The 22,070-nt window shown below is 42.5% G+C and overlaps 1 protein-coding gene across 3 annotated transcripts in view; it reads left to right on the top strand.

Moving 5' to 3' along the window:
* Positions 1-22,070, top strand: part of PLXNB2 (plexin B2) — a 337,649-nt gene that overhangs the window by 81,823 nt on the left and 233,756 nt on the right. For 2 of the 3 annotated variants that reach the window (XM_083399241.1, XM_083399242.1), the window contains exon 2: positions 18,425-18,591. The gene's annotated coding sequence lies outside the window, so the exon portion shown is untranslated. Of the gene's footprint in view, positions 1-18,424; positions 18,596-22,070 lie in introns of all 3 variants that reach the window. The other variant, XM_083399243.1, reaches the window with a different exon arrangement.

The raw sequence follows: 22,070 nt of genomic DNA, 5'->3' as shown, positions 1-22,070 counted from the left end.
CGGACGTTTGGGTTCCAAAGAACATTCACAAACCGGAACACACACTTCTGGGTTTGCGGTGTTCAGGAGCCAAAACGTATGAGTCACAAGGCATTCGAGAACCAAGGTACGGCTGTACCTTGTTTTGCCAGATTGGCTTTAATGTGAAGCTAATTAATTAGGGATCATCTGTATGTGAATACTTGAGAGGAAGCTCATTCAGTGGCCAGGGAAAGCAAGCTTTTAGATCTGTAACTGATGAGGGAAAAGTTGAATGCAGCAGCTAGACTGGGGACTGGGAGCGGCCGCTGAGACCACATAACAGTATGTTTCTGAGCACAATTCAAAGTGTTGGTGCTGACCTTTAAAGCCCTAAACAGCCTCGGTCCAGTATACCTGAAGGAGCGTCTCCACCCCCATCGTTCAGCCCGGACACTCAGGTCCAGCGCCAAAGGCCTTCTGGCAGTTCCCTCACTGTGAGAAGCCAAGTTATAAGGAACCAGGCAGAGGGCGTTCTCAGTACTGGCACACACCCTGTGGAATGCCCTCCCACCAATGTCAAAGAGAACAACTACCATACTTTTAGAAGACATCTGAAGGCAGCCCTGTTTAGGGAAGCTTTTAATGTTTGGTGGACTACTGTATTTTAATATTTTGTTGGAAACTGCTCAGAGTGGCTGGGAAAACCCAGCCAGATGGGTGGGGTATAAATAAATGATGATGATGATGGTGATGTATTGCAGACCAGGGTCTTTGATTTGTTTTGTTTTGTTAAAATTGCTGGCTTCTTTTTTGTTTTTCTGGGAGACAGGAATAATCACACTGTCTTATTACTTGGGGAAGATTGTGTCTGAAAATGACTCTCTTGAAGTCCATTGTAGACTGTATATACTATAGCGTTTTTGCTTTTTATTTAGAGAAATGAATTGTTAGGAGGTGAAATGCATACCTGGATTTGTCTATGGAGGTCTTGGTAATTCCGGCAAGTCATTTTCATCGTAGCAGTTTCACCCTGAATGACCTCTCTGCATCCGATGTTTTAGTGAGAATCAACGCATTTGTTCTGCAAATTGCAATGCAACTTGTCAGAACCTAGGTCCTATTTCTCTGGTCAGGTGCCCACTGCTATAGGAAACTCACTGCTTTCAATGACCTTTTCCATTCAGTGCCATTCTAGTGGGCTGATCTACAGGTAGGTCCTTACTATCCATGAAGACTTGGGAGTCTGGAATTCTGCACTTGCATATTGCATACTTTTGAGTTGCATGGGTCCTGAAAAATGGTTTATTATGCAAAAACCATATACTCACCTTAAAGCATGGGTAGGCAAGCTAAGGCCCGGGGGCCGGATCCAGCCCAATCGTCTTCTCAATCCGGCTCACGGACATTCCGGGAATCAGCGTGTTTTTACATGAATAGAATGTGTCCTTTTATTTAAAATGCATATCTGGGTTATTTGTGGAGCACAGGAATTCATTCACCCCCCCCCCATAGTCCCGCCAGTGGACCGGGACCCCGCTGAAAAAGTTTGCTGACCCTGGCTTAAACTCATGCTTGATATCATTTGGTATTGATATAGTAAGACACTGATGTTTGAATATTTTGTGCATCTTAGTAGCCTGAAGAAAACTTGTCTCCATAGCAAGATTGAGTTTGGAGTCCTAAAGTTATGGGTTTTCCCTACTTGATTGATTCTTATGTAGACATCAGTAGCCATTCTGCCTGGCTGCATCAGAGGGCAAGATTTCACAGTGAGAGGCCTGCCTATCAGCTTCTGTTTCTATTCTGCCTGATCATTCTGTATGCTTTATAGAAGATTATGCAATAGTTGGTATCTGTATTTTCTTACCTCCTCTCACCTTCATATTCCTTAATCAGCAGAGATTTCCAATGCAAGCATCCCCCTTGCGTGTGAATAATCAAGTCAAAAACCCTCTAATAAACCACAGTTTCCTGTTTCATCCAAACTGGGTAACTGGTTTGACACGAGCCAGGTTATTAAACCAACTTGAAACCACGGCTTAATATCCCCAACTTCTTCCAAAGTTGGGAACAATCGTTTCCCAGTTTGAATGAAATATGAAACTATGGTTCATTAGGTGTCCTGGATTGATGACTTGCAGCGTGAAGGAGTGAGGGGACTGCTTATATGGTGAAAGGTTGGTTGTTCTCTATCATTTTATTAAACTGAGATTGTCTGAATTGAGTCATTGGCTGTTTTGAAACTGTTACTAGCCTTTAGCAAACAAAGAGAAGCCAAGAAAGAACTATAGAAAATAAATACGCATAGTTGTCAAAGTGAGCAGCAGTCTTTTTAAAAATAAACTGCTGTGTGCTTGGGTATTTACAAATATGCACTCAAGTTTTTAGGAATTATTATTAGTACAGTAAATATGTACAGCGTACGCATATTACAGACCTACTTGTCAAATGATGGTCTTGTTGGTTCCATAATATCGCCTTGGGGTATGTGGCTATCTCATTTTAAATAATGCTTTAAATCTTTAACACAAAACTACTTTCTTCCTTCCTTTGGATTGTTTCCTAATTGAATTGTCCAGCAGCCAACTTGTAACTATTGATTTAGTTAATGCTGAACTTTGGACCCAAGCTGTTTAAACAGATTACACTCTACTTTTATCAGAGAGAACTCCCCCCTGCTTTTTAACAAGGCTAGTTGGATTATTTGTCTTATTTGATTATATATTGACACAGCATGTTAGAGAAGAGTCTTGAATATTCAAATTATGACGACTGCGCCATTAAGGTAATGGGTGCACTTGTGGGGCAAATGGGTGCAGTTTCTCTCTTGAGCTCCTTCGTGCGTTGAGCATAGATGAACCCATCTCCATGTTTTGAAATTTTGATAGCACACTGTAATGGTTCTAGGGGTTGCTCGTGCGTAAGTTGCCGCTACTCCTGGCTAGGTTGCCTGGTTGAACCCTTTCTGTCTGGACAGCCTCAAGTTCTGTGGCTGCCTCAGTCACTGGCAGAATCCGTCAGTGGGCGTTTCTTGAACCTCTTCCAGCATAGAAGCTGTTTGACGCCCAGTCTCCTCCTACTCTGCCTGCGCGGAAGTCTTCTGCGCAAAGAGGGTGTGGGCAGCAGAGTACCCGTGCCCTCTCCGCTGGTCTCCAGCGAAGAGTCCTGGAGCCACCTCTCCGATTCCCCCATCTGCCCCCCTTCTCCACTGGTGTTATGCTGATTTCCTTCCCCAGCGGATGGGCTGCCTCTCTCCCTACTGGGACCCTCTCCGGCATCCCTCTGGAGCCTCCTCTCCGCCTCCAGCTCTGATGGCAGTTCCCTGACACACACAAACATCAACATAAGCAATTTGTGAATCAACTTGACCATCCTTTGTGACTGTGTAAATAGATGAGCAAGGGTGCACAAAGGCGCTTGCCAACTCACCACTGGTGAGCATGTTGGCAAGATGAGCAAAAGAGATAATTCCTATACTGCTACCCTGTGAAGCAGGCAAGTACAGTGGTACCTCGGGTTATAGACGCTTCAGGTTACAGACTCCTCTAACCCAGAAATAGTACCTCAAGTTAAGAATTTTGCTTCAGGATGAGAACAGAAATTGTGCTCTGGCAGTGCGGCAGCAGCAGGAGGCCCCATTAGCTAAAGTGGTATCTCAGGTTAAGAACAGAATGAATTAAGTTCTTAACCTGAGGTACCGTTGTACGTTTTCACACAGTGCATCGTTAAACAGGTGGTCGTGGCCACCAACTTGAAGGGCTTTAAAAGAGGGATAGACAAATTCATTGAGATAAGGCTGTCAGTGGCTGCTAGCTATGATTTTGTACTGCCTTCAGTATGTGGGGCAGCATGCCTATCAGTACCGGTTGCTGGGGAGCATGGGGGCATCTTGCTTGCAGACTCCCCAGAGAGGCACCTGGTTGGCTAGCATGAGAACAGGATGCCGGGTTAATTGATACAATGCAGCAGGGCATTGCGGTGTTCCGAAAGCATACCTTGTAATAAGAACATATGAACAGCTCGCTGGGTCAGGCCAATGGCCTATCTTGTCCAGCATCCTGTTCTCACACTGGCCAACTAGATGCCTGTTGAAAACCAAGGAACAGAACATAAGCGCAATAGCACTGTCTCTTCCCATGGCTTCCACCAACTGGTACAGTGATACCTCGCATTACAGACACTTCAGGTTACAGACTCCGCTAACCCAGAAATAGTACCTCGGGTTAATAACTTTGCTTCAGGATGAGAACAGAAATCGTGCTCTGGTGGCACGGCGGCAGTGGGAGGCCCCATTAGCTAAAGTGGTAGCTCAGGTTAAGAACAGTGTCAGGTTAAGAACGGACCTCCAGAATGAATTAAGTTCTTAACCTGAGGTACCACTGTATAATGCTTGAACTGTCTCTGTATAATTTAAAGCAAAAACTTAATATCAGTTATCATGGCAGGTGAAAGTGCCGGATGGAACACTTGAGCTGTATCTTGGCCTAGTGCAGCAGTGATCTTGCAATTTTCCTTTCAAGAAGAGGGTATTTTAGTGATCCAGTCAAGACGTGGGCAGCCACAAAATGTGTGGGTGGTTTTGAGGTATGAAGTGTCTCTGGAATGCAACCTCTAAATAAAAATTCCATTCATTTGCAGGTATTGGTAGCTAGGGTGTTGTTGATGGAATCTATGCTTTACCATTCAGGAGTATTTCCAGCATCTTGTCTTTGAGAAGTAGCTGACGGTGTGTTGGTTGATGTAAGAAGGAAAAGGTTGGCAACCCATTTCACCCACAAAATAGGGACTTTCCCGTTGTAGGCAATGGTGTTGTAGCAGCACATTCATTCATTCATTCAGACTACCACTCATACAAAATATCAAGACAGTGCATAACGAAATAGGCAAATATAATAAAACATAAAATGCCATGAAAACGATATAGGGGAAGGTGTTCAGTGAAATAAAATTCAATGTTTTAATTACCGTCAACTGCATATTTACTTTGGGTGGGTGGGAGCGAAGGTACAATGTTTGAAATGCCAGAATCTTGTTATGCACTTTTACATTGATACCTTGGCTTACTTCTGCCTGCGTAGTGTTCCTTGCCTGTTTTAAGAGGATGTCGCCGTATATACCATGTCAACAGATTGCAGTCCAACTTGGGGGGGGGGGGCAAACCGTGTCACAGTGACAGCTGCAAGGTAGCTGAGTTGAGGTTACTTCACATGCCATGTTCACCACACCATTCCAACGTCAGGAAACATGAGAATGGGCATGACTTGTGGAGCACTGTCATCTGAAGATAAAATAGCAGCTCCTTAAGGAGGTGTAATCACTACGTAAAGTATTGATAAAGTTTATTATTATTATTATTATTATTATTATTATTATTATTATTATTAGATGGCAGTGTAATCATTTGTATTCAAAGCATATCTTTTGGAGAGAATGTTGTGAATCATTTTTGAAAGCCCACCAAGCTCTGCTCTTTCAATTTTATTCATCCATCTGTTCTTTCCCATTATATCCCATTACATCAGGAAACCCAAAGCGGCATAAATGAGGTCTCCCCTCCAGACAGTGCCTAAAACCCCCAATTTACCTTCAGCCACATAGTGATCTCATGTGCTCAAACTGTGCACTATGATTCTAGAAGTTGCTTATTGTTCTCTCACCTCTGTCTAATTGCCCCTTTAAAATATATTTAGTTAGATAGATATATATGACCAACCGCTGCCTTGCCAATCTTACTTAGTGCTCTGGTTTTATTTTTTCAACAAACCTTCTAAATTGAGTTATTTATCCCATTGGTATCTGTATTGAATTTGAATTGATATATATGCAGTTGTTTTGTTAACGGAGGAATCTGAGGGCTCCCTTGGACAAAAAAACAAGGACACAAGCCAGGAATACCAGAGCAAAACAGTAGCCAGTAGGCTTGGTCTTTATTGAAGACTGTCACAACAGGACTCCCACCTGCCACAAGGTAGAACAAGACGGAAGCCCCGAACAAAAGAGCCCCCAAATTTTTATTAGCTGCTAATCACATGTTACACCCCCCCCCCAAACTACATCACTAATACTTCATGGTTACATCATGAAAGGGGAGGTCTGGTGGCAGTAATTTAAGCATCCTGGACCCTGCCCTATGGTTCTCCTTGCCCTCCACCAAACACCCATCAAGTGTAACAAAAGAGATATTTGCATTTCCTTGTTTCCCAGCTAAGTTAATCACACCCTTTTGTCTTCATCTGGGTTTGTTATTTCTGGAATGGCTACCTGTCTGGCACTCAGGTATCAGGATGCCAGGGATTATCACTCAGGCAGAGGGGTTGCTGAGTAGCTGAGCTCACATGTCTATATGAATTTCTGAAGTTTTCCCAGGGAGCCAGTACAATAGATACATTTATCAGTGAATTGTTACATTTGGTATCGTGCAGCAAAGGTCCTTTGAATAGATAGGAAGAAACTGTGATGAAATGTTTTGTGGGGACAAATCACAAAAGTCACAAAAGTGATTGTGCTGATTTTGGTAGTGGGCTGCATGTGCAACCTATACATAAATTCCTGCAACAGTTTTAACTGGTTCTATTTAACTGTTTTATATAGGTTTTTATTACATTTTAGATTGCTTCCTTGTGCCTCATGGGAAGTGAATAATAACAACAACAATAACAACAACAATAATGGTTACGATGATGTCATTTAATATTTAGAAAATGTTTATGTGGGCCACGTTTCCATGAAAGGCATGTATCAAAGGGAGGTAAACTGCAAAATGAACTCTACAGGGGGAGTATAATTACTTTATACTCAACAGGCCTCTGACAGAAACACTGAACATCCTTTAGTGAATGCCATAGATGTTTCCTGACATTTTATGCAGGGGAAGAGTCCTTTGGAATGACAAGCCTTCTGCGGGAAATGGTCTGCATGTTGTCTATTTCTAGCCTGAACCTAGGGACCAGTGGCATTTCCAACTCCAGACATCCTTTGTGGATGTCATAGCATGCTCAGTGACAGGCAAATGTATTTCTGGAAGCTGGTTCTGTAATATTGATGACTTTAAATACAGCAGTGAAGTGGGTGGCTTGCAATGGGAAGTTTGTGAAATAAATATGTATCAGCTGCTCCTGTGAAATGTCTTCATGATCTCAGATGGGTTTTGGGTTATGCTTTCAAGAGTTCTTTTCAAGCAGATGTGGCTTTTGTTGTTGTTATGGGTTGTTATGGCTTTAAAACAACAACAACAACCCACCTGTATGTGTGTTGAAGCTTTTCACAGAAAACCCATCAGCAGTAGTACATTTTGTTTCGTATAAAAAGGCTATAGAGCCAAATGGGAAATCTGAACTTCAAAAATGACTTCATTTTCACTTCTGCCCTTGTACGATGGAAAGTACTGATAGACTTCCTTATTATGATCTGGTGTGTACTCATTGAAGATGGGAGTAAAGAGGACAGAACATCAAAGTAAAATGTGTTGGCCTTTTTTTTTTTAGATTGCTTTAATACCAACTGTATAAATATTGAGTCAAGTGGTAGCAAATCACATCTCCACAACTCTCAAACAAAGGCTGATGTAAGAAATAAATGTTTCCATTGCAGACTAAAACATAGCAGCAAAATATCCAGTTTTAAAATGTTGTGTTTGGATTGTTTCCAAATCGTTGCTTTCCTCACACCCAGTCCTCCCTGGAAACTGACTACAGGTGATGCTGCTACCAGGACTCTCTTAAAAAATATATTGATGCCTAGTTGATATCAGGACTTTCCTGGGCTGCTCCAAAGTGGTATAATAGACTTACTGTATTAGACAAACAGTAGTTTCCAAAAAGAGAACTGTTTGGGTTCTCCGCGCAATGTGTGTGATTCACTCCAAACTGGGTGATGTGATAGTGCCAAATAGAAACTCTTGGCAGATCTTAGCAGCTGATCACGCAGGAGCAGGAAATTGATGGGTTGTCTTAGGAAATGAATTCTTTTGATAACCAAGATGTGAAGCTGAGATATGGTTTCAGGACTGGTCAGAACCACACTCGTACCTTACTTCCTAAGGTAGGAGAGTGAGAGAGATTGTTCTTGCATTATGCCCTATATCAGTAAGGTTTTCAGTGTCTATAGGAGCAGTTTTTGACCACTGCAAGCTACAACGTATATTCTCCCTTTGCCCCAATGATTCCTCACAAGCACACTGATTATCCAGTACAGTCTGTGTTCCAATAGTTCCCCCATGTTTCTTTTCTTTTAAAAATGCCTAGCTTCACTGACATCAGGCATGGTGGCTCACCCCCACTTTCTAAGGAAGCAGTTTGCTGTGCAAGCTGTCACTTATCAATGGCTGTCAAAAACCATTCTGGCGCCTCTCCTTTTTATGTGTTGTGGTATAAGCCAGTTGACCCCTCTTGCAGTAATGACATTTAAATATAAAAATTCTGGATGAGAAAAAGCAAAAGGTTTTTCTTGGAGGGGGCACCCTCCACCATTTGATCACAGTAAAAGTGACAAATTGCTTCTCTTAAGCTTCATTGCTCAAGATGATTTACAAGACCTTCACAATCAGTTTTAAGGAGCTACCTACAGTGCGGTAATGCTTTTGGAGATAGATAGCATTAGCAACAACAACAAAAATACCCACCTTGTTAGTGTACTTGAATACATGTTGTAAAATACAGTTTTGTTTATGGAATGTGTCACTTGAATTTTAAATTAACCTGAGCTTGCACTCTTATAAATAAATATAAATTTATGTGTGCACTGTAAAAGATCGTTTTGGCATTTGATAATTGTCACCCAGATTCTGTGGCAAAGCTAGTAAAAGCTGGGGCCTGCAAAACACTGTTTGCTATTTGGTTAACAAATTCTTTGAGTCATGCTTCTCTATTCATTTCTGTAGGAATCTAATGCTTCCATGTTTTAATATAATTTCACTTATTAATTCAACCCGGCATGTGCATGTTATCAGCTAACAGCCATTATCTTTTAAATATTTTTACATAAGTTTATATCACTAATGCTTTTGCCGGGATGCTAAAAATAATTATATACCATTTTGCATAATTATATACATGTGTTTTTACTGTAGCGCAAGAACATAATTTCCTTAGTAATGCCTTAAGCGCAATGAGATGTCTATCATCTTATTATATAAGCTTCTCGCACCATGACTAGTGTGCTTTGGCTGCCTCCATTATAACTATGTGTATGTGCAGATGTGGCAGGATGGGATCATCACTATGGTCGCCCAGTGATCCTAGGTTGGGAGGAAGACATTGCTTGGCAATTGCATGACCGAATTACTTGGAGCACCTTGGCCACGCAGGGCCAAACTTGAAACCCCCACCTCCACTCTTTCCTGCCCTGGACAGACCCTTGGATGTAGTCTGAGGAAAGCACCCATAATTCCTTGGTCACATGGAAACCAAATTGGCAGGGGCTTGGCAACTGCAATTTGAGGCTTGGCTGCCAAAATCAGCCCCAGTTGTGGATCACTGGACATATTAATATTGTCCTGGCGTGTACAAAACACTAAACCATGGTTTGGTAATAAACACACCAGGTGGGATGACTCACTGGAAAGCCTTTGGCTTGTGTACTCACCCCCCCACCTCCTTGCTCCTCCTTGCAGAAAAAGGGCAGTTCGGCTGCTTATTATCTGTGAAGCAGAGATTGTGGTTTATAATGAATTCTGACCAGTTTCTAAGCAGGCCTGCTTCAAACTCTGGGCTATGAAACCGGCTTTTTAAAACTGTGATCCAGCCATGTTTCTGCAAAACTGGAAGTAGCTAGCCATGAGGAGATCCAGTGTGATGTAGTGGTTAAGAGCAGTAGTCTTGTAATCTGGTGAACTGGGTTCGCGTCTCCGCTCCTCCACATGCAGCTGCTGGGTGACCTTGGGCTAGTCACACTTCTCTGAAGTCTCTCAGCCCCACTCACCTCACAGAGTGTTTGTTGTGGGGGAGGAAGGGAAAGGAGAATGTTAGCCGCTTTGAGACTCCTTCGGGTAGTGATAAAGTGGGATATCAAATCTAAACTCTTCTTCTTCTTCTTCTGATCATGCACCAGATAGTGAGTGCTTGGGCCCAAGGCACAATAAGTAATATTAAAATGTTTTTGACACGTAAGAGTGCAACTAGCCTGGATGCAAGGGCATGGGGCAAGAGGCTTCTGCATGTAACTGAATGCTGGGTTTGGACAGAAGGAAGTCTTGGCATGTGTGTGTGTGTGTGCTGTTTCAGTAGATTTGAGTTCCAAGCTAGCCATAGACCCATCTTAGTCAGTGTTAGAAACTCAAATATAAGCTGGGTGCCACATGGATCCTTAAACCAAGGTTGCAGTCACCAGAACAGAATATCTAGTTGCCATTTTGGGGCCAGACAGCTCTAAAGTCTCTCCCCCCCCCCCCAATGATGGGCTGGCTGTCAGTTAAACATCTGACTAGTTCGGAGGAACACCTTGAGCTAGGTTATGAGCTTTGAGAACTTAAAGAAGAAACGTGACTTGATGCAGGGACAGGCCACATATATTTTGGCCTATTCCAACCTCTTTTTCTCAATGGGGACACAGACCATTCCTGACGTTAAGGATATTCCTCACAACGGTGAGCAGGGCAGTGGGGTGGGGGAAGCGAAGACAAGCGACGACAATTAGCTCTAACGTCGTTCCTTGCTCCTGCTCAGGCTGTACAGAAAAAGAATGTTGGTTCCTGAAATTCATTCCAGTTGTGCAGATAAAAATATAATTGGTAGAATTCTCCAGGATGGGGTATTAGTGTGTGAAAACGGTCCAGATCCAAGGATCCCCAGATTGTGCAGGTGTCAGGCAGCACCCTGGCGCCCAGCCATCTTCACTTGGTTGCAAGTGACTGGTAGCCAGTTGCAAAATGCTCCTGGTGCCTGATCTTAGTTACTGAAATATTTACAGTGGTGTAAACAAAAAATATGGATGCGGGTGGCGCTGTGGGTTAAACCACAGAGCCTAGGACTTGCTGATCAGCGGTTCGAATCCCTGCGACGGGGTGAGCTCCCGTTGCTTGGTATCTGCTCCTGCCAACCTAGCAGTTCGAAAGTACATAAATAGGCACCGCTCCAGCAGGAAGGTAAACGGTGTTTCCGTGCGCTGTTCTGGTTCGCCAGAAGCGGCTTAGTCATGCTGCCCACATGACCCGGAAGCTGTACACCGGCTCCCTCGGCCAATAAAGTGAGATGAGCGCCGCAACCCCAGAGTCGGCCACGACTGGACCTAATGGTCAGGGGTTCCTTTTTAAACAAAAATTGCCCTTTTCCCTTATGGGGTATCCAAGAGCCCATATAGATTCCTTTCATAGGTTCCCTATCGGTAGGAGAAGATAACAGAGGCCAACCAGAGAATATTGAGAAGCAAAGCAGCTAGTAAGCTTGATCTTTATTGATCTGTTGCAACAGGGTGCTCCCCTCACCCGTAGGAGAGCAGGAGGAACGCCGAAAAATGGCACACAAGGCCTTATAAAGACTTTTGAAATTGCCACCCTGTAGATCAAGACTAGCCCCAGAAACATCATACATACATCACAGAAGGGGTGTAACCTAAGACCAACCCTCAGATACATCACACCTACATCACAGAAAAGGCGATCTAAACAGAAATTTGAATGTTGTTTGTCTCCTGTCTGGCAGGTTACTTGATTGGATTGCCTGGGGAGCCTGGCCATTCTTTTGTAATGATAAATACTTAGTTCCTGGGCCATGTCACAGGCTCACACCCTATTCATATCTTAAATGTGCCCTTAAGACAGGATTTGTGAGGAAAGAGACAATGGGGAGGTTTCCCACTTTGACCTTGCAGAGAAAACATTTGCTCAGTTTAGGAATCAAAATGGTTCCAGGTCGGTCTTCCTGTGCTGATCTATGTATGTGCTTGGTTGGTACACTTATGAACATTACCATATATCTAAGACCTCAAAATTCCTATCACAAAAGTAGGCTGTATTGCAGAGCTGCCATAATCTGTGTTGGCAAGAGCCCTCCCAACCTGCAGTAGGGTAAAACAGTGAGCTGCTCTGCAGGGTTTTTGTATATCATACTCAGCCCAGCCTCCACCATACATAGCACTGCAGGGGTTGTTATAAGCTACTCTTGTATCTTCAGCCTAACCTGTATTGCAACGACGATGTTGCATGTAAGTGATTCCACCTGGACCTTCCCTATTCAGTGTGAACTGTGCAACAGGATTGCCATAGGTTAATCCCAGCCAAGTCCCTGTCACTTTAAGATATGAATATTGAGCATTTTCTAAAACAAACTTAACAGCTGTAGGAAACGTTTGAAATCCGCCAGGCATATTTTGCATCTGGCTACCAGCCACTTGCAAGGGACGCAGGTGGCGATGTGGGTTAAACCACAGAGCCTAGGACTTGCAGATCAGAAGGTCGGTGGTTCAAATCCCCGTGACAAGGTGAGCTCCCGTTGCTCGGTCCCTGCTCCTGCCCACCTAGCAGTTTGAAAGCACATCAAAATGCAAATAGATAAATAGGTACCACTCCGGCGGGAAGGTAAACGGCGTTTCCATGCGCTGCTCTGGTTCGCCAGAAGCGGCATATTCATGCTGGCCACATGGCTGTATGCCGGCTCCCTTGGCCAATAAAGCGAGATGAGCGCCGCAGCCCCAGAGTCGGTCATGACTGGACCTAATGGTCAGGGGTCCTTTTACCTTTACCTTTACCAGCCACTTGCGAACAAGTGAAGATGCCCGAGTGCCAGGGTGGCACCTGACATCTCCACCACCCGGAGGTGTATGCCTGGGGATCCTTAGATATTGACTGTTTCCACACTCTAGCAACACATCCTCTAGGATTCTATCTGTTCTATTTTATCTGCACTATCAGAATGAATTTCAGGAACCAAAACATTGTATTGAAAAATAGGGCTTTTGAGCCATCTGGCCCCCAAATGGCAACAAGGCATTCTGTTTTGGCCTGTAATCTTGATTTAAGGAGCCATTTGGTGCCTAGCTTATATATCTTGAGTTTCCAAAACTGGCTGTAGGTGCAAAAAAGTAGTTATAAGATGGTATTATGAGCCACAAGTATATCTAGTCGGAATTGATTGGCCTGTCTGAATAATGTAAACCCTCTTCAACAATAGGTCTCAAAGCACTCTCCTTTCGTTCCAGCAGAGGTGTATTACAGTGTTGCTCTTTGAAGGTCAAACTTAGGAGATCTCTGACCTCTCAAAGATTTTCCAAATTTACAAGCAGATCTGGGATATGCTACTGGGAAGGCTGGGAGTTGTTGTTCGCCCTCTTGCTGCTTCTCAAAGGCAGCCACAAGTCTGAAAGTGCTATTTGTTGTTTTGAGGGAAGCATATGTTATTACCTACGAACCTGTATGTTTTGACTTACCTGCATACATGTAACAGTGTCAAGGGGGTGGTTTCCTTTGGGAAATGAGGGAGGGGGAGGGGGAGTAGTAAACCTTTCCTTGCGCAGTGCCACAGATCTGAATTGCAGGATTAACGGTTTAAGATGCTGATCAAAGCAAAGCAAAACATGAACTTATGTGCACTCTTGCTTTGCTGTGCCGTTGCCGCTCCTAATGAAATTATGCTTAAAGTTCCAAAAAAGGCATCTTTATTAATCTCAGTTTTTAAAAACCCACATCCCGTAGTGGGTTTTTTTTTTTTTTTTTTTTTTTGCAGGGAGAGGTCTTGCTGCAGCTAAAACGGACTCTTAGCACCCTTTCCCAACTTCTAAATGGCTTCATAAAACACTTTCCCTCCTTATTAAGTCCTATTAAGATAATCAGCTGACAGATGGAACCATTGTTCTGTGTAATAGTCATGCTGTACCGATGTAGCATTATGTTTGTCCTAGACCCAGATTTTTGTGTGTGAACCAGTTGTTCTGTTGTACTATTTGAAATATGTACAGCGGTAGTAAAAGTTCCCTAAGCGCAACATGTCCACTGAGCCTTATCAGATAGAGAAAAGTTAAGTGGCAGATCTCCATGGAACAGTTCTTGACTTCTTGATTCTGATGTTTTTGTGGTTTCACAAAATGAATGGCGCGGTTCCCCAAGGGAAACCAACAACAGCAGCGCTTGCACCTAAATAAACACTCACCTGTCTTAATACTTTGTGCAATTATGGAGTGAGGGAATTATTCACTTACTGTTCCATAATGGTATCGTGAACCTCCGGTCTCATTGGTTTCTCTTTCAGAATATGTGCCAAAAATAAAAATGGTTCCAGCCTAAAACTCACCAAGAGGTTGTGCATGTGTGTTTTACTCTTGCTGCCATCTACTTTTAATATTTCATTGTTAGGCACCTAATTTCCCAGGCACCAGTGAGCAGCTGAAACCACTGAACAAATTGCTTGCACTAAGACAGGCATCAGTTTGGCTGTATAAATCTTGTGCCATCAGGGTGCCTAGCATACACCATCCTGATTCCCTTTCTTTCCAAAGATTAAGTGTCCCTTCTGTAAGAGGCTCGTTCTCTCTCTCTCTCTCTCTCTCTCTCTCTCTCTCATTTACCACCTACTAACAGAGCCTGCTGAGCCTCAAGCCTGACTGCGACTGTTCTCTTGCCTATGCAAATGTTGAGAAATCGTTCTTCTTCTGACAAAATATATAATTATTTTCTCAGGTTCCATTGACGATTATTAGGGTAAATTGAAGCTCATTTGGTGGCTGTGCTTGAAATAAATGTTTTGCAGTGGGCCGTTTCAGGTCCCAGCGTTGTGTCGCTGATGCTTTGTGCTGGGGGATTTAGATGCTAATTGAAGATTTTGAAGAAAAAAGGATTACCTAGGAAATTTTATAAGGTGAGGCTAGCCAGCTTAATGCAGCTGCTTGAAACCCAATGAAGGTTCAACAACGTTTTTAAAAGCAGATATCAAGAATATGTAATAACCAGTTGTTAACAACTTCCAGATGTTTTGTTTCATAAACATTTTATTTTTCAAAAAGGAAGAATTAATTTTTTAAAAAATTAAATTCTGGGGTTATTTGAAACAGATTTGCTAAGTACTTGAACTTGGGATAAAGAAAAATGTTTTGTTTGTTTGTTTGTTTGTTTGTTTGTTTGTTTATACTCCCCCTGTCTCACTGCCACCTATAACAACAACAACAACTTTTACCAAGGAGAGAGCAGGCACAGGGCATAACTGAAAGCTGTGCAGGATTTCTGATGCACAGAGAGAGCTCAGGGTGGAGAGGAGCTTCTCCATTCTCTGTCTTGAAGTATGTGGTGTGTATTCAGAAGGAGTAATCCCTGTTGCAAGCAGGAAATGCTTCCTGGTCAATAGAAAAGGCAGGTTTGCACACACAGGGCACATTCAGACATGGGAAATATATTGTGATAGTTTTCCTGATAGTGCTACTGTCCCTCTTTCTAATTTCCTTTCACACTACAGTGCCTCTTGCATTATGCAACAGTGTCTTTTTGACCGATATATTGGTATGTTGTGCTAAACTTCGTTCACACCAGTTGGCATGGTGTGACACAACAACCAACATCATTAGACAATGTTGCTAAAGGTAAAGGTAAAGGGACCCCTGACCATTAGGTCCAGTCATGGCCGACTCTGGGGTTGCGGCGCTCATCTCGCTTTATTGGCCGAGGGAGCGTACAGCTTCCGGGTCATGTGGCCAGCATGACTAAGCCACTTCTGGAGAACCAGAGCAGCACACGGAAATGCCGTTTACCTTCCCTCTGGAGCGGTACCTATTTATCTACTTGCACTCCTGCTAAGTGGGCAGGAGCTGGGACTGAACAACAGGAGCTCACCCCGTCACGGGGATTCGAACCGCCAACCTTCTGATCAGCAAGTCCTAGGCTCAGTGGTTTAACCCACAGCGCCACCCGCGTCCCAGACAATGTTGCTACTCCCCCACTATTTCTCCACATGCATGCTTCTGTCACCCATGATAGCGACAGGAAATCACTTTATATGCCGACATACCACCCCAAATCTCTTCACAGTATTCTCACAATTTTCTGGGCTCATGGGGTTCCAAATGGATTTTGCTGGAAGCAGTTAACATGGAAATGAATGCTAAACTTCCACTACTTTCTGTTAAAGTCCTGAAAGCAACTTCTATGTCGCATGAGAGCTCAACTATAGTGTGGAAATTGACAGTTAAAGAAACTTTGGGGAACAGAATACACTGCTGAGCAAATGAGTCCTGTGCACTCACTAGCCCCTTTCTGTGTGCATGCAAGGTGCATAGATAATATTAAAGATAAAAGTCTCTCTAGGGGTAGACTAGTGATGGTAGAAAGCCCTTCTAAATCACCTAGCAATTATGACAATGGTGGAGAATGTGTGTGTGAAGTAGGGATTTCTAGTCCGAAGAGGCAATGAAATTTATGCACTCCATGTTGAAACAGTAAGAACTAGTCAGAGGAAATGGCTAAAGTCAATTGAGGGAGGAGGAAATGAGATCACAGTAATTCATACATAATATACAACTTGATGGCTTGAAAGACAGTTTGTGTTGACTTTAAGGGTGTGTGTGTGTGTGTTTTCTAAGGATATGAATGAAAGTAAGATGTTGCCTGATTATGTTGCAATGGTGTTCACTGGTTAACAAGTCTTCTGGAACAAATTTGAAAGCTGACGCTACTCAAAGTGAATTTAAGTCTAGGATGGTGGCAGTTGTTTTCTCTCTCTCTTATCTGTGTGTCTGGTGTATGCTTTTCACTGTGTTTCTCACTCTTGTCCAGCTACTGTTGCAAATACCGAGCAGTTTTGTTTGCACACAAAAAAAGACTGTGGAATTTGACGCCAGAAGCAAATGCCACTGGTATCTGAACTACCAGATTGTTTCATGTCTTGTTTTAATTGATGTTGGAGACAGAACATGGAGCGCAAAGGAGAATACACAATTTCATTTACCTCTATCAGTGTTTTTCTGGGCAGTTGATTGGAAAATGTCATAGGTGCTAGACAGAGTGGTGATGACTTTTCAATAAAGGGGAAGGATTGCAAGGGCTGGGCAAGATGGAAGAAGTTTCTCATTGCGCTTCTGTGTTACTCTATGTATTATTAGTGCTGAGAATTATAGAGTAAAAAAGATCTTGTCTGAAACTGGTTTTTAGTAGAATAGCTGAATTTGAGGCATGAGAAAGGTGTCATTACTTGCATTTTTACAACATAATGTCTTGTCAAGCTTTTAGGTTTGATTAATCTTGATAAATACATCTTGTTCCCCCGAGGAAAGCTGACAGAAATTATTATTTTTTGTTAGTAGTGATGGCAAGATGTTCCATTCTTAGTATTTTTAACTATATTCTTGCTAAATGAGTGATGTTATAGGAATAAGTGAACTTATCCGTATCTTGTTGTTTTTTATATACTGTATATATATAAATGCATGCCTTCACATTAAAGTGTAACTTCAATAGAATCAGTTGCTGTAGATACCATTATAATGCATTTTCTTCTCAAAGTTCTTTGGATATAAGCCAAGGAGATTACAATAACACTGAAGTAATGAAACAATTAAATAGCCACATATAAGGCTATACAAAGCAATACAGGACGTCATAAAATCAACATCTGCAATTCAGTTCAAAGCCTTGTGGCACAGGAAGGTCTTCTGTATAAAAAGGCCAATGACACAAATACAGTGGTACCTCTGGTTGCGAATTAATTTGCACAAGGGTGTAGATTAGACAGAGAGACTGTGACTGGGCCCTAGGCCACTCAGGGAGCTGGCTGAGTGGAGATTCAAATCCTGGTCTCCCACATTGACTCCCATTAACATCCTAGCCAATGCTCAAGTACAGTGGTAACTCTGGTTACGAACTTGATTCGTCCGGAGGTCTGTTCTTAAGCTGAAACCGTTCTTATCCTGAGGCGCGCTTTCGCTAATGGGGCTTCCTGCTGCACACACGTCTCTGGCACGTGATTTCTGTTCACATCCTGGGGCAAAGTTTGCAACCAGGAGCAGCTACTTCCAGGTTAGCGGAGCTCATAACCTGAAGCGTTCGTAACCAGAGGTACCACTGTATGTGTGTTTTTTTCTGCCCAGACACTGAGGTCCTGCGCCGAGGGCCTTCTGGCAGGGCTTGACAAAATATAAAATACATAAATCAATGCAAAAACCATAAAACATTAACATTAAAGCAAAAATAACTGACATTCCAGTCTAACAATCAGTCCAAAAACTTTCAACTGAAACACATTAGATCTTTAAAAAAAAAGGCATGTGTTGAGCCGACACCTAGGAGTGATTTATGACAGGGGCAAGTGAATCTTTGTGGGAAGGGAATTCCTCATCAAGGTTTCCATAACAGAGAAAGTTCTGCTTCTTGTTATTGTACCACAGATTATAGGTCTCAGTGGAACTATGAGCAGGGCTTATCCCTGAGATCTTAAGACATGGGCTAGCTGGCAATACAGGAAGAGGTCCTTCAGAGCACAAACAATTTAGGGCATGCACACATTTATTTGGCTTTTGATTATTATATAATTTTCTTTCTTTCCTTTATTGGCAGATCTGTCCAGAGCTCCAGTTTTTGACTCCTGTGAGACCTGAAGGAAAAAATGGTTACATCAGTCTACCTTCCTTATTTTTAGAGCATTTTATGGTATTTGAAGAAAACCTGAGGTTGAGTCTCTTCCCAGGACTAAAGTTCAGAGATTGTCATATGACTCACTGCAGGTAAGAACTTGTTTTAACTTGTTTGCTTTTTGAGGAGTGTTTATGCAGTATGTGGGTAAATAATGTTATATTTCTTTTATGTAATTTTTAAATAGCCCTTGGAATGGCAAACCAGTTCTGGCATTTCTTACGTGTTTCCATTAATGATATCCCCCCCCCCCGAACTCTCTTGAGCTATGTTTCCGAGTTAGCACTTATAACTGTAGTTTGAAAGTCTGCCTAGTCAGATATTTCAAACTGCTTAGGAAGACTGGGGAAATCACTGGGTAGGGAAAGAAGGGAACTGCTGGGAACAAATAGGTCTGGCATGTTCCTGTTAGCATCTAGTGATTTGAACTGTCCTAAGGTAGGTCTCATAGCTGAGTTTTCTACTAATTGCTTGCCTTACTTTATTTTATGGGGAGACATTGGAAACATTGGCAATCCTTTCCTCTGTTAATAATTTCTCTAATCCACTTTTAAAGCTATCTAAGACAGTGGGCATTACCGCATTTTGTTGTAGTGAATTTCATTGTGTGAAGGGGTACGGCTGTTTTCCGACCCTAAAGCTCTTCCTTGTGTTGTCATACACAATTTAGACACTTGTAGTGTATATGTGACGGTAGGTTTCTTTGATGGCTTTCTTCTTGGAGTGTCAGGGAGCCCCCAATATCTTGGTATACTGTAAACGTTTTATCAGTAGTAGCTGAATTGACCATTGTTGTTGATTTGATGATCATGCACATTAGCGGGAGTGTGTATAATAAGGTGGCAACGGATTGACCTGTGACTCTCTAGATCAGCGGTTCTCAACCTGTGGGTCCCCAGATGTTGTTGGACTACAACTCCCATCATCCCTGAGCTCTGGCCTTGCTAGCTAGGGGTGATGGGAGTTGTAGTTCAACAACATCTGGAGGCCCACAGGTTGAGAAAGGCTGCTCTAGATCATTCTCCCTAGAGATCATTCTCATGCCATTAATTTATTTACTCAAATTTCCCTGTGTCGTTTGTTTGTTTACTCAATTTATACCACGCCCTTCCTCCCAGTGGAGCCGTTTTCATATCGGGGTGCAAGGTTTTCCCTAGGCAAATATTTGAGGCACACATCATTCTTGTGCAAAGGCCATGTGGAATATATGATAACTATTTGCATGCACTCACACACCTATATGTCTCAGAGAGTAGTTTTCCCCCCTTGCTGCTATGTCCCATTGGTCCTATTGACACTGTAGGCAACATGCAGTCCCATGGGCCATACCCAGCTGTGTGGTTGTCAGGACCTTTTGCCCTGAAAGAATGAGATTGCAGTGGAGCTGCCACACAACAGCTGGCAGCGTGGAGATGTACAAGTGGTGGCAAGGGTCTTGGCAGGCTCATGGGGGATTGGCACCTTGTTCTGCCTACCCCAATTGCCCATTTTCATGTTTCACGACACTGGTTGCAGAATGGTGTCTAAGGTTCTTCTAGCTATTAGGTTGCTGCCGTTTTTACTTTCATCCCTAATTAATCCATTGATAGTCCATAAACCAACTCTTTCAAGGAATGACAACTGTAGTCATGGAGAACAACAAGAAACAGCCACAGCCATAAGAATAAAATGACGCTTGACAAAAAAAAATAAAAAAAAGTTAAGTGAATTTGGCATTCGTGATTGTTAATGAGAAAGTGTATTCTGTCATGAAGCACATAACCAGCTGCATATGAAGGACTTTTTTGTGTTAGTATAGATAGTGCAGCACAGGTTTAAGCTTCCCCTTAGGAATAATTTGATGAAAACATCTGCCTGCAATTTGCAGGCACCTGACAAGCAAAACCGAAGAGAAAATTTAATTATGGAAGCTAGATTCATACAATGTGGTTAAATGCAGAGAGCGTGGTTTAACAGTCCTTACTTAGAGGACTATGTGACCAGAATACTGAGACAGAGATTGCCTGACTATGTTTTCAATACTTAAAACATTGACTTTATTTCTATAACCGCAATTGGGTGCTAATTATAGAGAATTTTAAGTTTTACTCTGGGTCTTCGGGAGCATGAGAACTTCAAAAGAATACTGTGAAAGGTTTGACTAGGCCATAGGAGATTCAAATCCCTGGCCAGTCATCAAGCTGACCTTGGTTCAGTCACTATGTCTCTACCAAAAACAACTGCACAGGTTGGCTGTGGAGATAAAAACCATTCACCTTCCATTGAGGAAGAAGAAACCCTTCATCATCCTTTGAGATTGTTGGAGGAAAGATGGGATAGAAATGTAATTTAATTTAATATAAAAATAAGTTCGATTAGTGGTGGTGGTGAAGACCTGGAGAAAGGCTTCTGATGAGGATCCCAAGCTGAACTTGGCAGCACAGGCACCCCAAGACAGGTCACTACCTGGCAACTGATTGTAGATTAGTAAGTTCAGCATTAGCTTGGGGTAATGACGAGGTAACTGACAAACTATTTGTTGCTTGCAAGACTCATTCTGAATCAGTCTTTGCAGGAGATGTTGGCATATGTGGCCTGGTTTGCATGCAACATGCCACCATAGTTAGTAAACTATGGTTGAGCATTCATGAGCACTTTGCCCACCCCCCCAAAATTTCTTGATTCTGCTGTGTGAGTAGGGAAGCAAACTAGATTGAACCCAGACTCTGAGTTTGTTTTCCTCCAAACAAACCACAAGTCGACACCAATTTCTGTTATATCTGCAACCCCAAATTCTCTTACTCATTATGGCATGGCCAATGTAAAACCTGTTTTGGGAAAACGTAAACAGCCAAGAGAGGCACCTGCATATGACATAGTTTTCTTTTTGGCTCCTTTCATATTAATGTGAAATATTTTGATTCTCTTAATTATTGCCTTTCGAAGTCTTCGGAAGGGTATTTTTGTGCCTCAGGAGTCTTGGCATCTGATTCCATTGATGGACGCTGTGTGCAAATCATTTCAAGTCCTGCAAAATGGAATGCAGGTTTCCACAATATTGATACCTACTAGGAGAAATAGAATCATAATATTGTCAAATGCAATTAACCTTAAAAACTCCTTGAAATCTACAGGATTGTGTTGTTCAATTCATTAATCTGAATTCCTTGTTAAAGGACGAGTCTGACTTTGATTAAAACTCCCAGCTTCGTTTTTAAAAGCTCCCCTTGAAAACAGGAGCCAGATTCTCAAGGTTATTTTATCAAATATTTTGAACACTCCTATATTTAAATGAATTATTTTAACACTTAGAATAGTATTTTAATCTGCACTCAATAAAACACCCGTTAGCTTCTGAAAAATTGCTTGGCATTTGATGGGGGGGAGTGCAGCCTTTTACCGCTGTTGAGAAAAGAACACATTAAAGATGCATTGGGATCCCAACGGGTATTGATAAAATACTTCACCTGGGAACTGTTGATGGGATTAGCTGGGAGGAGGGGAGGGAGGGAGGGAGGTGCTTCGACAAAGGCACTTTGAGAAAGAGCCGAGCATCATCAAAGAGTATTGCAGCTTTTTTCAATTAGAAATT

This window comes from Podarcis tiliguerta (genome assembly GCF_965153285.1).
Source record: "Podarcis tiliguerta genome assembly, chromosome: 10".
In the NCBI taxonomy this organism is placed as follows: domain Eukaryota; kingdom Metazoa; phylum Chordata; class Lepidosauria; order Squamata; family Lacertidae; genus Podarcis; species Podarcis tiliguerta.
Note: the sequence above shows the minus strand (reverse complement) of the source record. Positions and strands in the feature narration are given on the sequence as shown.